At 44.7% G+C, this 14,042-nt stretch overlaps 1 non-coding gene across 1 annotated transcript; it reads right to left on the bottom strand.

Annotated features, from left to right (window-relative positions):
• Window positions 1–568: 568 nt before the first annotated feature.
• Window positions 569–675, bottom strand: LOC141615735 (small nucleolar RNA R71). Its single transcript, XR_012530138.1, has one exon. It is a non-coding gene; the product is annotated as a small nucleolar RNA R71 (small nucleolar RNA).
• Window positions 676–14,042: the final 13,367 nt, after the last annotated feature.

The raw sequence follows: 14,042 nt of genomic DNA on the forward strand, positions 1-14,042 counted from the left end.
GACTCTTGAAAGAGTAAGGAATAATTCCACACAAGCAAACATTGATCAACCAAATTCACACATCCCACAAAATTTTGATACAACAACTACGATTCAACCAAATACCACAATTGAGACTTTAGTAGAGAACCCCTTTCATAACTTCCTTAATTACAATAGTCCACCTCAAACACCACCACATCAAGAACCAAACCACCCACCACAAATGGCTCTTAGAGATCACAACCGGCCTAACCATAATGATTCATGTAATCCCATCAATTTTGGCACCTTGGCCCCAAACAACTTTGAAATGCATCCCGCCCAAGTTGGGTTAGTTGAGAAGGACTTGTTTGGAGGTCATATTGAGGAGGATGCCCATGCTCATCTCCGGAAGTTTAAGAGGAAAGTTTCAATGATGAAGAAGAATGGGGTGTCCGAAGACACCTTGAGAATGATGTTGTTTCCGTTTTCATTGACGGGCAAAGCGGACCGGTGGTTGAACATCCACCCACCGGATACTTTCACTACTTGGGATGACTTAGCCCAAGCATTTATGGCCAAGTACTACCCTTCCTCAAAGACCGCGATGCTCCGCAACGAGATCCATACGTTCCAACAAGAGGATGGGGAGTCCTTAGGTGAGGCTTGGGACCGTTATCAAGATTTGATAGCAAGTTGCCCCCACCATGGAATACCGGAATGGTACATTACTCAAACATTCTTCCAAACTTTACTACCAAGAACTAAGGAGATGGTAAATGCCTCCGCGGGGGGAGGTTTTGACCACTTGAGTGATGAAGAGGGCACGACATTGATCAAGAAAATGGTAGACTCGGAGGCAAACTATGGTTCTAGAGGGAACATGCTACGAAGGAACGGGAAATTTCCTAAGGAAAATGCCTCCAACTCCGAGACAAATGCCAAGCTCGACTTGCTCACAAAGCAATTTGAGAAGTTTTCAAAGAATCAAGTGAACCAAGCCGCGACCTCATATGGGCCGCCCATGGAAGAAGTTGCTCATGTCGCGAGTTTTGAACTTTGTGGAGGAAGTGGTCATACATATGACTTGTGTGGCAACAATTACAATGGTGCCTATGAAGAAAATGCTCAAGAGGTGAACGCTTTTCAAAGCTACAACAACAATCCTAGACCACCAAGGCCTCCTTACAACAACCCGAACACCTACAATCCAAATACCAATTTCTACCACCCCGGGTTAAGGAACCACCCCAACTTTAGTTACAAAAGCACCAATGTTCAAAACCCCCAACATCTCCAACCACAAACCCAAACCAATCCACCCGGTTTTGCTCAACCAAGGGGAATTCTCCCAAACCCAAGAAATAATTTTGGAAATCAAAACCAATGGTCAAATAACAATCTACCCCAAAACTATGGCAACTAACAACAAGGGCACCAAGAGTTTGGTGGAAACCAAAGCAACCAAGGGTTTTACCAAGGGAATCAAGTAAATCAAGCAAATCAAGGATTTGGGCAAGGGTATGTTCAAGGGTCTCAAGAACAAGGTCAAGGATCAAACTTCAACAACTATGGTCCGAGAGGTAACTTCCAAGTGGGGCAAAACAACAACCAAGGTCCCAATCCTAGATATGACTATGGGTTCCCTTTACCCATAGCCAACCAACCTCATCAAGAACCCCAAGGTGAGCTCTCTCAAGTGGAGCTTTTGAAGATGATTAAGAACATGCAACTTCAACATAGCCAAGAGATAGCTAATTTTGCAAAAGCTACTCAACAAGAACAAGCAAACTTGAGAGCTACATTTCTTAAGGACATGAGGGAAATGGAATCTAGGATGGCTTCTCATGCTATGGCTAACCCTCAAAGGCCGCCCGGTGGTTTGTTGGCTCAAGGACAAAGCTCCAAAGATGCCTCAAATAGCCACCATGCTCATGCGGTAGTGCTAAGGAGTGGTTTAGAGCTTGAGGACCCTTACAAAGACCTTGAGTTGGAAGTTGATGAAGATCCCAAGGGGAATGAGGTAGAAATGGATGATGAAGAGGAAAGCTCACCCATTGAGGCTTCGGGTAAAGCTAATGAAGACAAGAAAGGAAAGAAAGCTTGTGAAGATTTGACTAGAAGAGGAATTCAAGTGGACAAGGATGGTGATGGATATGTGGAAGACCTCCCTTATGAGGAGGAAGCTATTGAAGAAATACCTTTGCAACATTCTAAAAAGGTAACAAAAAGTTCGGCTCCTCCAAAGGTATCTTCCAATTCCCAACTTGTTTCTAAAATTCCTTACCCTTCAAAAGCAATAAAGAGTAGGGAAAACCTCAAGTATGCCAAATTTTGTGATATGCTTGAGAAACTTGAGGTTACCCTACCCTTTACGGAAGTGATAATGAACATGCCAACCTACTCAAAATTTTTAAAAGACATTTTGACAAGGAAAAGAGTCTTGGGTGACCAAGAAATAGTGGCTATGGAAGAAGCATGTAGTGCTCATATCCTTAACAAATTGCCCACTAAACTTGGTGACCCGGGAAGCTTTTCCATTCCTTGTGTAGTTGGCGGTGTTCCTATCTCAAGAGCTCTTTGTGACTTGGGAGCAAGTGTTAGTGTTATTCCTTTGAAGGTTGCAAAAAGGATTGGCATTCAAAACTTGGCTCCCACTACCATGACTCTCCAATTGGCGGATAGGTCCGTCAAACGCCCTATGGGGGTGATTGAGGACGTGCCCGTCAAGGTTGGAAAGTTTTTGATTCCCACCGATTTTGTTGTCCTTGATATTCCGGAGGATAGCCACACTCCCATCATCCTAGGTAGGCCATTTTTGGCTACCGGAGGAGTACTCATTGATGTGAAGAATGGGCGGCTAACCTTCCAAATTGAGGGCAACAAAATCGAATTTAACTTGCCAAATTTGATGAAAGGTCCAAGTGTAGAAAGATTGAGCACAATCGAGGTAATTGATGAAGTAGTGCACGAAGTAGCCCGTGAAGAGGCGGAGATGGAAGAGGTTTTTCAAATCTCTTTGCATGATGAGGCAATGAAAGAGGATCACGAAGTTGATGAGGAACTATTAAAGAAAGTGGAGGGCTTTCTCCCTCCAAAGGTACAACTCAAACCCTTGCCTCCCTCACTCAAATATGCTTTCCTTGATGAGGGAGAGGCCTATCCGGTGATCGTTAATGCTAACCTAAGTGAGTCCCAAGAAAAGAAGCTTTTGGAAATCTTGAAAACTCATAGAGGAGCACTTGGGTATAGCATTGATGACATCAAAGGCTTAAGTCCGAGTTTGTGCATGCATAGAATAGTTTTGGAAGAGGGGAGTCAACCCAAGGTTGACGGTCTTAGGAGGATTAACCCAAAGATGGCCGAGGTGGTGAAAAATGAAGTGTTGAAACTCCTAGAGGCCGGTATTATATACCAAATTACCGATAGCAAATGGGTTAGTCCGGTCCACGTGGTACCCAAAAAGGGGGGGATACAAATGGTTGAACAAGAGGATGGCACCACCCTACCCACTAGACCCGTGACCGGGTGGCGAATGTGTATTGACTACCGCAAGCTCAATGCCGCCGCCCTCAAAGACCACTTCCCAATTCCCTTCATTGACCAAATGCTAGAAAGGCTCGCGGGCCATGCATAATATTGTTTCTTAGACGGTTATTCCGGGTTTTTCCAAATTCCCATCCACCCGGATGACCAAGAGAAGACAACCTTCACTTGTCCAATAGGGGTGTATGCCTACCGTAGCATTCCATTCGGGCTTTGTAATGCGCCCAGCACCTTTCAAAGGTGCATGATGGCAATATTTTCCGATTTCCTTGAAAAAAGCATGGAAGTCTTCATGGACGACTTTAGTGTCCATGGAGACTCTTTTGAGCTTGGTCTCGAGAACTTGGCTTGTGTGTTGAAACGGTGTGAGGAGCATAACCTCGTCCTTAATTGGGAAAAGTGCCATTTCATGGTTGAGGAAGGGGTTGTCCTCGGTCACATCGTTTCAAGGAGGGGTATTGAGGTCGATGGGGCCAAAGTTGCGGTCATAGAGAACTTGTCACCCCCTTCCAATGTTAAGGGAGTGAGAAGTTTTCTAGGCCATGCCGGGTTTTATCGGCGTTTTATCAAGGATTTTTCAAAAATAGCAAAGCCCCTAACCTCATTACTCCTTAAGGATTCCCCCTTTGTGTTTGATGATTCTTGTCTTGAAGCTTTTAATAGGTTGAAGAGAGCATTGGTCACGGCACCGATAATCCGGTCTCCGGATTGGAATCTTCCCTTTGAGATAATGTGTGATGCTTCGGACTTCGCGGTTGGTGCGGTACTTGGGCAAGTTGTGGATAAGAAGCATCATGTGATATATTACACAAGCAAGACTCTTGATCAAACTCAATGTGGATATGCTACTACCGAAAAGGAAATGTTGGCAATTGTTCATGCCGTGGAGAAATTTCGGCAATACCTTGTTGGGTCTAAGGTGGTGGTTTACTCCGATCACACCGCCTTGAGACAATTGATGGTGAAGAAAGATGCAAAGCCCCGGCTCTTGAGATGGGTCCTTCTCCTTCAAGAATTTGATTTAGAGATTAAGGATAAGGCCGGTTCGGAAAATGTTGTTGCCGACCACTTATCTAGATTGACCGTTGAAGACCATAGGATACAAGACAAGAGTGGACCCATCAATGAGTGGTTGCGGGATGATGGACTCATGGAAGTTACCGCCAAGACCCCATGGTTTGCGGATCTTGCAAACTACATTGTGAGCGGTTTCTTACCGGATGAAATGGAACCAAGAGAAAGGCGGAAGTTGAGAAATGATGCTAGGAGATACTTTTGGAATGACCCACATTTGTTTCGCAAGTGTGGGGATGGAATGTTCCGGAGATGTGTTTCGAGAGAGGAGGGCTTAGAGATTGTTGACCGGGTTCACAAATCCGCCTATGGGGGACACTTGGCCACTTCTAGAATAATTGCCAAGATCCTCCAAGGTGGGTTTTATTGGCCCTCCATGTTCAAAGACATTCACTACTTGGTTAAATCTTGTGATGCTTGCCAAAGGGTTGGGAACATTGGGAAGAGAAGTGAGATGCCCTTGACTAACATATTGGAGATTGAGCTTTTTTATTGTTGGGGCATAGACTTCATGGGACCCTTTCCCAACTCTTGTGGAAATGAATACATCTTGGTTGCGGTGGACTATGTATCCAAATGGATTGAAGCGGTTGCCTCCCCCACCAATGATAGCAAGGTTGTGATGAAGCTTTTCAAAGGCACGATTTTCCCAAGGTTCGGAACCCCAAGAGTAGTCATAAGTGATGGCGGATCTCATTTCCGCAAGAGTACCTTCAAAGCTCTACTTGAATCACATGGAGTGCGGCACAAAACCGCACTTGCCTACCACCCTCAAACTAGTGGGCAAGTGGAGGTTTCTAACCGCCAAATTAAAGCCATTTTGGAGAAAGTCACCAACAAGAGCCGAAAAGATTGGTCCCAAAAGCTCCCGGATGTCTTATGGGCATTGAGAACCGCCTTCAAGACACCCCTTGGCACTACCCCGTATAAGCTTGTGTACGGGAAAGCTTGCCATTTGCCGGTGGAGTTGGAGCACAAAGCTTGGTGGGCTCTTAAAGAGATGAATTTTGACTTTGATGCCGCCGGAGAGGTGCGCTTTCTCCAAATGAATGAGCTTGAGGAATTGAGATTGGAGGCTTATGAGAGCTCCAAAATCTACAAAGACCAAACGAAGAAATGGCATGATGCCAAGATCATGAAGAAAGAGGTAAGCGTTGGAGACCTTGTTCTCCTTTTTAACTCCAAAATCAAGGTGTTTCCGGGCAAGCTCAAATAACGATGGTCCGGACCCTTTAAAGTGGTGAAAGTATTTCCTTATGGTGATTTCGAGCTATGGAGTGAAGAAGGGGGAACTTTTAGGGTCAATGGGTAAAGAATCAAGCGATACAATGACGGTGATAGCAAAGGTCCTATTGAAGTGCTCTATCTCGGGGAACCCCTCCCCGAGGAGAGGGAAAGTTGAAATTCTCGAAAGTGATTTGGTTTGGTGGTGTTCCACAAGAACCACCATTTGTAAATAGCATGCATGTAGATAGAGTTTGAGATAGTTTGGATTGAACATTCTTGACGAAGTTGAATTCGGAGGTGGGACCCCTAGCCTCGCCCAAGATCCCGACACGAGCCGTCGGTTTGAAAGTTGAAAACTCAAAAAATGGGCAAGGATAGGGATTGGAAGTTTATTGTTGAGCATTGGAGGAAAAACAAGTTGAAATTGAAGTGATGTAACTCTCTGCCGGTGGACCGGCAGCCGGTGCCCTCCACCGGTAGCGCGTTGAAATTTTTTGGTAAAAATTTGAAGAAATTAAATTGAAGAGAATCCCCTGCCGGCAGGCCGGCAGCCGGCCCACCGGCAGGGAGATCCATACTTGTTGAAAACATTGAAAAGTTGAAGGAGGAGAATCCTCTACCAGCAGGCCGGCAGCCGGCCCACCGGTAGAGGAGCGCATGCTGTGCCAAATATGAAGGAAGCATTGAGAGAAGGATTCCCTACCGGCAGGCCGGCCCACCGGTAGAGGATCTCTTACATTGGTGAAAGTTGGGAAATTGAAGAAGAAGGAATCCTCTGCCGGCAGGCCGGCAGCCGGCTCACTGGTAGGGGAATCACTGAACATCAAAAAGGGAGTATAGAGGAATTCTCTGCCGGTGGATCGGCAGCCGGTGCCCTCCACCGGCAGCGCGTTGAATTTATTCTGAAGAAGTTCGAATCCCCTGCCGGCAGGCCGGCTACCGGTTCACCAACCGGCAGGGGTTCTTTATAACGCACAAACACAGCCCGTGAAACCCTCATTCTCTCATATTATTTCTCATTCCTTCTTCACTCATCTCCCTCATTCCTCACCTCCATTAACCCAAACCCACCCAAATCACCATTAATCCACCTCCACCCCTCAACCTCCTTCATTCCTCTCCTCCTCCTTCCCTTCTAATCCTCCATTCCTCCTTCAAAAATGGCAAACAAGCGGACTCGGTCAGAAATGGCGGAAGCTCAACAGCTTTTGGTCGAGGCGGCGGCGAGTGACACTAACCCGGATCCCGACTTCCCGGATGTTGAGTTCGTCACACAAGAGCAAAAAGGTAAATTTATCTTGTTCAAAAATCGCCCCTTAACCCCGACAAAGTTCATTTGTAGACCGGCTATGAGAAATATGGGATTAGACAGCGAAACCTTTGAATTATTTAAGGGTGTTGGTATGAAAAGCTTGTATGATTTGCATGAGGAAACTTATCCCCGCCTCACTTGGGAATTCCTTAGTAGTTTCCGTCTTGATAAGCACCGACAAACCCGCATGGTCGAGCAAATACACTTCCGGTTGATGAACCGTGATCATTCCATGTCCCTAGGAAGGCTTTGCCGAATTTTCGGCCTTAACAACCCCCCAAAATTCAAGGCACCCGAGACCGCTCACTTTTCTCGGGTGTGGAAAGCCATTTCGGGCTTAGATGACCAAACCGGCGTGAAAAGGCCGGAAATTGCATGCCACTATGCCCCCATTCGCATTTGGCATCGATTTGTGGGAGGTTCTATTTTTGCGACTCATGAGCCATGGGTTTTTCGGGTTACCGAATTGGAGATTTTGGGGTCTTACTTACTCACCACCCCGGCCCCCTATGAAATCAATGTGGGTCACCATTTGGCTCTCCACTTGCAATCACTTTCTAAATCACCGGGGCAAAAAGTCCCTCTTCATGTGGGTGGGATAATAACCCGAATTGCTAAGAGCCTTGACCGCCCGGTGAACTTGAACAACATGAGGTGGATCCGGGGGGAGACCTACATCACCAAGCAATGGTTAACGAAAAACCTAGAGTGGATCAAGGTCAATCCTTTTGATGGAATCGAGTATTGGCAAGTTCAAAAGAAGAATTCCGTCCCAATTCCCAATGCCTCCAAATTCAAAATCAAGCCCGGTGAGGAGTCCTACCTCCTTGAGATTGAGGAAGAGCCCGATGAGACCCGACTTCCCTCGACCAACCCCATCACCTATGGTCGTGACAACCGGAGGGAAACTCCATCCTCCCTCCACTACTCCATGCCCTCATTCCGCCCACCTTCCACCTTCCAACCTCATCCTTGGGAGGGTAATTTTGGTGAAGGATCCTCAAGCAACATCCCTCCTCCCCCGCCCCCTATGCATGCCGATTTGGTCACCTTCATGAGTGACATGCGGTTGGGTTTGGAAACCGCCGTTCGTGAGAGGCGGGGCATTGAACAAAGGTTGGATCGGATTCACTATGACACCTCCGTGGGTCAATTTCCGATTTATGATGATTATATGAGGAGGAACTACGAGCACCCCCAACATCTCCACCCCTCCTACTACCTTGAGCCGGATGGTGGTTACCACAAGGATGCGCGGTTTGTCTACGCCGACATCAATATCCGGCCGGATTACTTTGCCGCCCCGGTTTTTCCCCCTCCCGCTTCTCAAGAGGAGGGGCATGATTCTCAATGGTTCGGGGGTACACCCTCTATTTTCTCCAACCCCGAGGTTGGGAGTGCCTCCGGGGCGGCCTCCGGCGGCTTCATTGCGACCGACGGGGATTTCGGCGATTCCACCGCTCCCATGAACGCCGACGACTTCCTTAGAGAGTCCGCGTTTGGAGCGGTGGAAGGAGATGACAATGATGATGATAATGATACTAATGATGATGATGATGACGGGGACCTTGAGTCTTAGGCGGCCTCGCGTTGGCCTTTCTTTCCTCCCTTTTCAATCCAAAGCCTTCGGTATGCTCCCCATATTCAATCCAAATGTCAAGTATGTTCCCCAACAATCCAAACTTCTCATTCATATTTAAATTTTGTATGCATTTAGTTAGAACTTCATATAATTGCATTCATATAGAATTGCATTAGATTTCAATTTGTAATATACTGTCACATTTAGTACTTGCATTCACTTAGGATAACTTGCATTGTCATTTAAATTTTGCATATAGAATAGAGCATGCATTGCATTTTCAAAATAAAAACCAACTAAAAAATTGAAAAATGACTAAAACCACCAAAAACATGTATTTTATTTCACTCAATTGCCCTCCCATGTAAATGAATAAGTGTGGGGAGGGCCTAAAAAAAAAAAAAAAAAAAAAAAAAAAAAACCAAAAACATGCATTTTAATTTCCAATAATCAAAAATACCAAAAATATGTTATTTTTATTTTCAAAAATTCAAAAACCACCAAAAATATGTTGTTTATTCTTCCTATTCTCTCCCTATACTTTGTTCCATTGAGGACAATGTAAATTTCAAGTGTGGGGAGGGAAATATCACTTTGTGAATATTTGTTTGCACCTTTAAATTTGTTAAAAATTCAAAAAATGCCTAAAAAAATTGAAAAATTTCAAAAATTCCAAAAATATTGCATTGTATATATATGTTTGTCTAACAAGTGGCGCAGGCACATACGGGACATTTGAGACATTAGGAGACTAGAAGACCGCTCGGTTTAATCTTTCCTATCTCTTTCTCCTTTACTATTCTTTTCCTTTATATTGTTGGATATATGGAGGAGGATGGGCTATGTTGATGAGGATGTTCCATTTTGGATCTTGGTGTGTGTTGCTTACGTGCTGCTAGGTTTAGACAATTGTTGCATGTTTATTTATGTTGCTAGTACTTAGAAATGCATTTCGTATCTTGTGAATATGTGTTTGTTGCTTTATTTACCCTTTGCATCAAGTTTGTACATAAATGTGGTCTAGGAAGGGAGCATGATACCTCAATGATGATATTGTCTTGGCCTTGTCTTTCCCCTCCTATTGGCTTGCACCTTGTGACACCCTCGTTATATACGGGAAATGAGGCTAGACCGGAGAGTTTTGACCACCTTGTGAGACCATAGACCGTAGACTAGGCCTAGATTTCGACCTAGCTACTCAAATGTGAGTAGAGGTGGACATTGGGCTGGGCTGGGCCGGGCTGGTGCGGGCCAAGGGTGGGCTGGGCTGGGGTAGAGCAGCCCCACGACATCAAGGAGGACCGGCCGTCTTGGGCCGGCCGGGCTGGTTTTGTCCTGCCGGCACACGCACTATAGGGGCGGGTCGGGCCGGGCTTGGTACAATTTTTTTTTTTTTTTTTTTTTTTAAAAAAAAAACGGGTTAAACGGGTCAATTTGAAAAAATCCAAGACTAGCACGACCCGTAGGGCCGACTGGCCGGGCCGGGCTGGGCCGGGCGGCCATGGGTCAAGGCGGGTCGTTGAATATTGGCCCGTGAGGCCGGGCTGGGCCGGGCTGTGCTGGGCTGGCCCGCTATGTTGTCCAGCTCTAAATGTGAGGATTAGAGCCTCCTAGGGTCGGTGCATTCTTACCCGACCCCCACTTAGGATTGTGAGTAGGCTCCTTGCGTGGCATGTCACATCACGACGCACAAGCATGGCGTCCTTTCCTTTTAGACCATGAGATGTTCATTTATATGCATATTTTGAAACAACAATTGCATTTCAATTTTTGAGCCTCACATTGCCAAATAAGCCTAATTTTTCGACCCTTTAGACTAGGACCGATTTTGTTCACCCCTTTGAGCCTTGACCGTTCATTTGATACCTACGATACTAACTACAACCCAAAAACAACCGACCTTGATCAAGAAAGTTGTCTATGAGTTTTGGTAGTATGAAGAAAGGGATTTGAATCTTGGTTTAGTGGATGTGCACAATCCACTTGAGTCGGAATGATGGTTTAGTTTGGTTTGCCTTGAATAAAGAGGTTTTGAAAAAAAAAAAAAAAAAAAAAAAAAAAAAAATAATAATAATAATAATAATAATGTGTAATGAAAAAAAAAAAATGCGTTGCACTTATACTTTGTTTGTTGAAGAAAAAGCCGAGCAACACTCCTTATACATCATTAAAGGAGTAGAAAAAGGCGTTGCAAAATAAAGGGGAAATGATGTTTTTCCAAATGAGTCGGATTTTCAAATTTTTGTGTGATTTAGGCAACTAATATCATGTTCTTTTTGATTCATTCATTTGTTGTAATAAGTTGGGAAGAAAAGGGAAATTTTGACAACTACTTGATCTTAAGCTCCAAATGATCCATAACGGTGCTTGCACCAATCCCGTTACGACCCATCGCCTAACCCCATTTGATGGTCTCAAGTTAAACCTCGCAAGTGCACGATTTTATCGTTGTACACTTAAAAGGGTCGATCCCACAAGGAGTAGGTGGAGTACTAATCGTTCTAATTCACCGGTTTAGCTAAGTCGATAAATAACAAAGAGGGTAGTAACAAACTAGCACTAAACTATTAAATTTAAAGACAAAAGACAAGGTAAGGTAAAAACAAGTTAAAGATAAAAGATAAAACAAATAAAGAGAAAGACTAGAACTCGGTCCGACCATAAACATGAGTAATTCCACATACTAATCGTCTCGGCTAATCAAAAGGGGTAGAAAGGTAAGGGGGAGATGGCTCTAATTCGCCTAGAACCTCCCTTCCGGTCTCGCACTAGGACACTAGTTACTCCGACTAACCCCCCTCCCGGGTTCGAAAGCCGGTCTCCCTAACTCAAAACCCGACAACCCCAAGAACATGCATTTTCCCAAGGAGGTCAAGTGAATGGTCAAGGTCATTAAGCCCTCATCATATTCCGGGTCATCCCACTCCCCCTTCCGGAGGTCGATTTCAAACACTAGCCTAGGGGCACCCTCCCTCGGTTCTCCCTTCCGGTCTCAACCTTAGTTGGTGACAAGGGTCGGTCCCCAAATATTCGACTAACAACCTAACCAACTTCCGTTGGTGTGGCAAGGGTCAAAAGCCGACACTACCCGGAAACCAAACCTTAAGCATGAAAATTCCCCAAGACTACCCTAACCAATTTTCCCCCACAAATTAGCCTTAGTGACAATTAATTAGTGAAATTACCCATATCGGGACAAACCGAGTCCTAGAAGGAGACTACTCACTAATCATGATTTTAGTTGCAAAATAAACAATAAAGATGGAAACTTTGGTCACAAACAGGGTGAGGAGATAAATCTTACTACTAAGCATGCAACAAATCAACAATAATTAAGAGGAAAAGTGATATTAATCTAATAACAAGGTTTATTAAACTAAAAGACACAATCTTTAACCAAATCCACTCAAAGATTAAGTCTTTGAGGACAACTAACCGAGGATGAACAAGTGAAAGAGAATCAAAACAAGGATGAACAATGAAAAGATGAACAATGATGAAAACAAGAACAACAAACAAACAACAACAACAATTTTAACATAAACAATCAAATAAACTTGAAGGAAGAACAAAATGTAAACAAATGGAAATAAGGAAAGAAATAATACCAATCAAGAAGCAAGAAAGGAAGAATGATAGAATAAATAAGTATAAACTTTCAATCTTCTTCTTACAACCCAAATTCAATCACAAATTGATTGAATTACTACTCTAATTAAGGAATGATTAGCAAAAGGATTAGCAAAGTTTTAAACTTGAAAGGGAAATATTCTTAGATCTAGGGTTCTGTCTACAAAAGGGCTTAAGGGGGAGTATTTATAGGTTCCACAAGGATTAGGACAGAAACTGAAATGGGCTTTGAAACACGTATGCGCACTCCCGTGCCGGTCAGCCATTCCAGGTCATTTGACCACTGGGAGATCTCTGGAAGTTTTGAACAAGTTTGGAGCTCATCAGTGTGCACGGCCGGTCAACCGGCCGCCGGTCCTGACCGGGACAACAGCTTTGACTTTGAAGCTTGACTTCTGGCCTTGGAGGAACTCCCAGCCGGCTAGCCGGCTGCCGGTCATTTGACCGGCTGGGAGTTTCCTGTAACATTCTTCATTTTCTTTGTCTTCAAACTCATAGTGTCTTCCCGTAGGTTAGCTGGCCGCCGGCCACCACTGGGGATGCTTCCTCGACTTCTTCCTCCATTTCCTTGTAAATGTACTCCCGACCAGACTAGCTAGCCGGCATTGCCACCTACTCTGGTGGGTACTCCTCAAAGATAATTCCCTTCATCTTTCATGCATAGCTTAGAAATCCCGCCTTTCTAGCTTTGTTTCACCCGTTCCCGCCTCAATTTCTGCAAGGGGGCCAAAGTGTCATAGTAAAGGGAATCGGGACTAGAAACGAGGGTAAAGGGGGTACAAAACCGCCTTAAATGGGGTTGAATATGCATGAAAATAGAGGGAAAAAGAGTGCAAAATGGTCCTATATCAAACCTCTCCACACTTGAACCTTACTCGTCCCCGAGTAAGTCCCTAAACCAAATGTACAAAGCATTATTATGATAGATATGGAGAGTGGATGCACAATATAAGCATCACTCAACTAAACTACTACTTAAGCCGATCGAGTATTAGCGCACTCAACGCCCCTTCAACTCACAATTTGACACCCATGAGGGGAGAGTGCCCTATTGCAAGGCAAGTTGGGTCTTGCTACAAAACTTTTGACACATTCATCATGAAAGCACGTAGTCAACAAATAGAATGCATCTAACAAAATGATCCACTTTCCTCATCTAAGTGGTCGGATTTTTCAAATAACAAAACAAAACATGGTCTCGGTCGGGGAGTACCGTCTCAGGAGTGCCAATTGAGGTGCCAACCCCCTAAATGTGACAAAAGCAACCCTTGTGTGACCAATGCTCAAGGAACTAATTCAAGAGCGGGGGAAAGGGAAGAAAGGGCAAGTCCGCCGAGAATTACAAGGCCGACACAAGATTCGACCAAAGGACCCATGACTAAGGGGACCAAGGCAACGACATCCTCACGGTTTTCACTCGTCACTCAATGAAAGAACAAGGTGATTTTTGTGACAAAAAGTAACCAAAATCACTCAACTAACTCGACTAGCGAAAACGTGCCCGCAATCTAATGTGTAACACCGTCCTATGTCCAATGAAATGCAAACAACGGGAAAATGCACAAACATGAAGCAAGGGTCAAAATGGGGCTAAGGAGAAGGTCAAAACGGGATTGGTGCAAGCACCGTTTGGACATGTGGAGCTAAAATCAAGAATCGACGACACATCACATCCCATCTCTTATTGCAACACATGAGACACGTCTATGC

The sequence above is a fragment of the Silene latifolia genome, chromosome 11 (assembly GCF_048544455.1).
Source record: "Silene latifolia isolate original U9 population chromosome 11, ASM4854445v1, whole genome shotgun sequence".
Taxonomy (NCBI): domain Eukaryota; kingdom Viridiplantae; phylum Streptophyta; class Magnoliopsida; order Caryophyllales; family Caryophyllaceae; genus Silene; species Silene latifolia.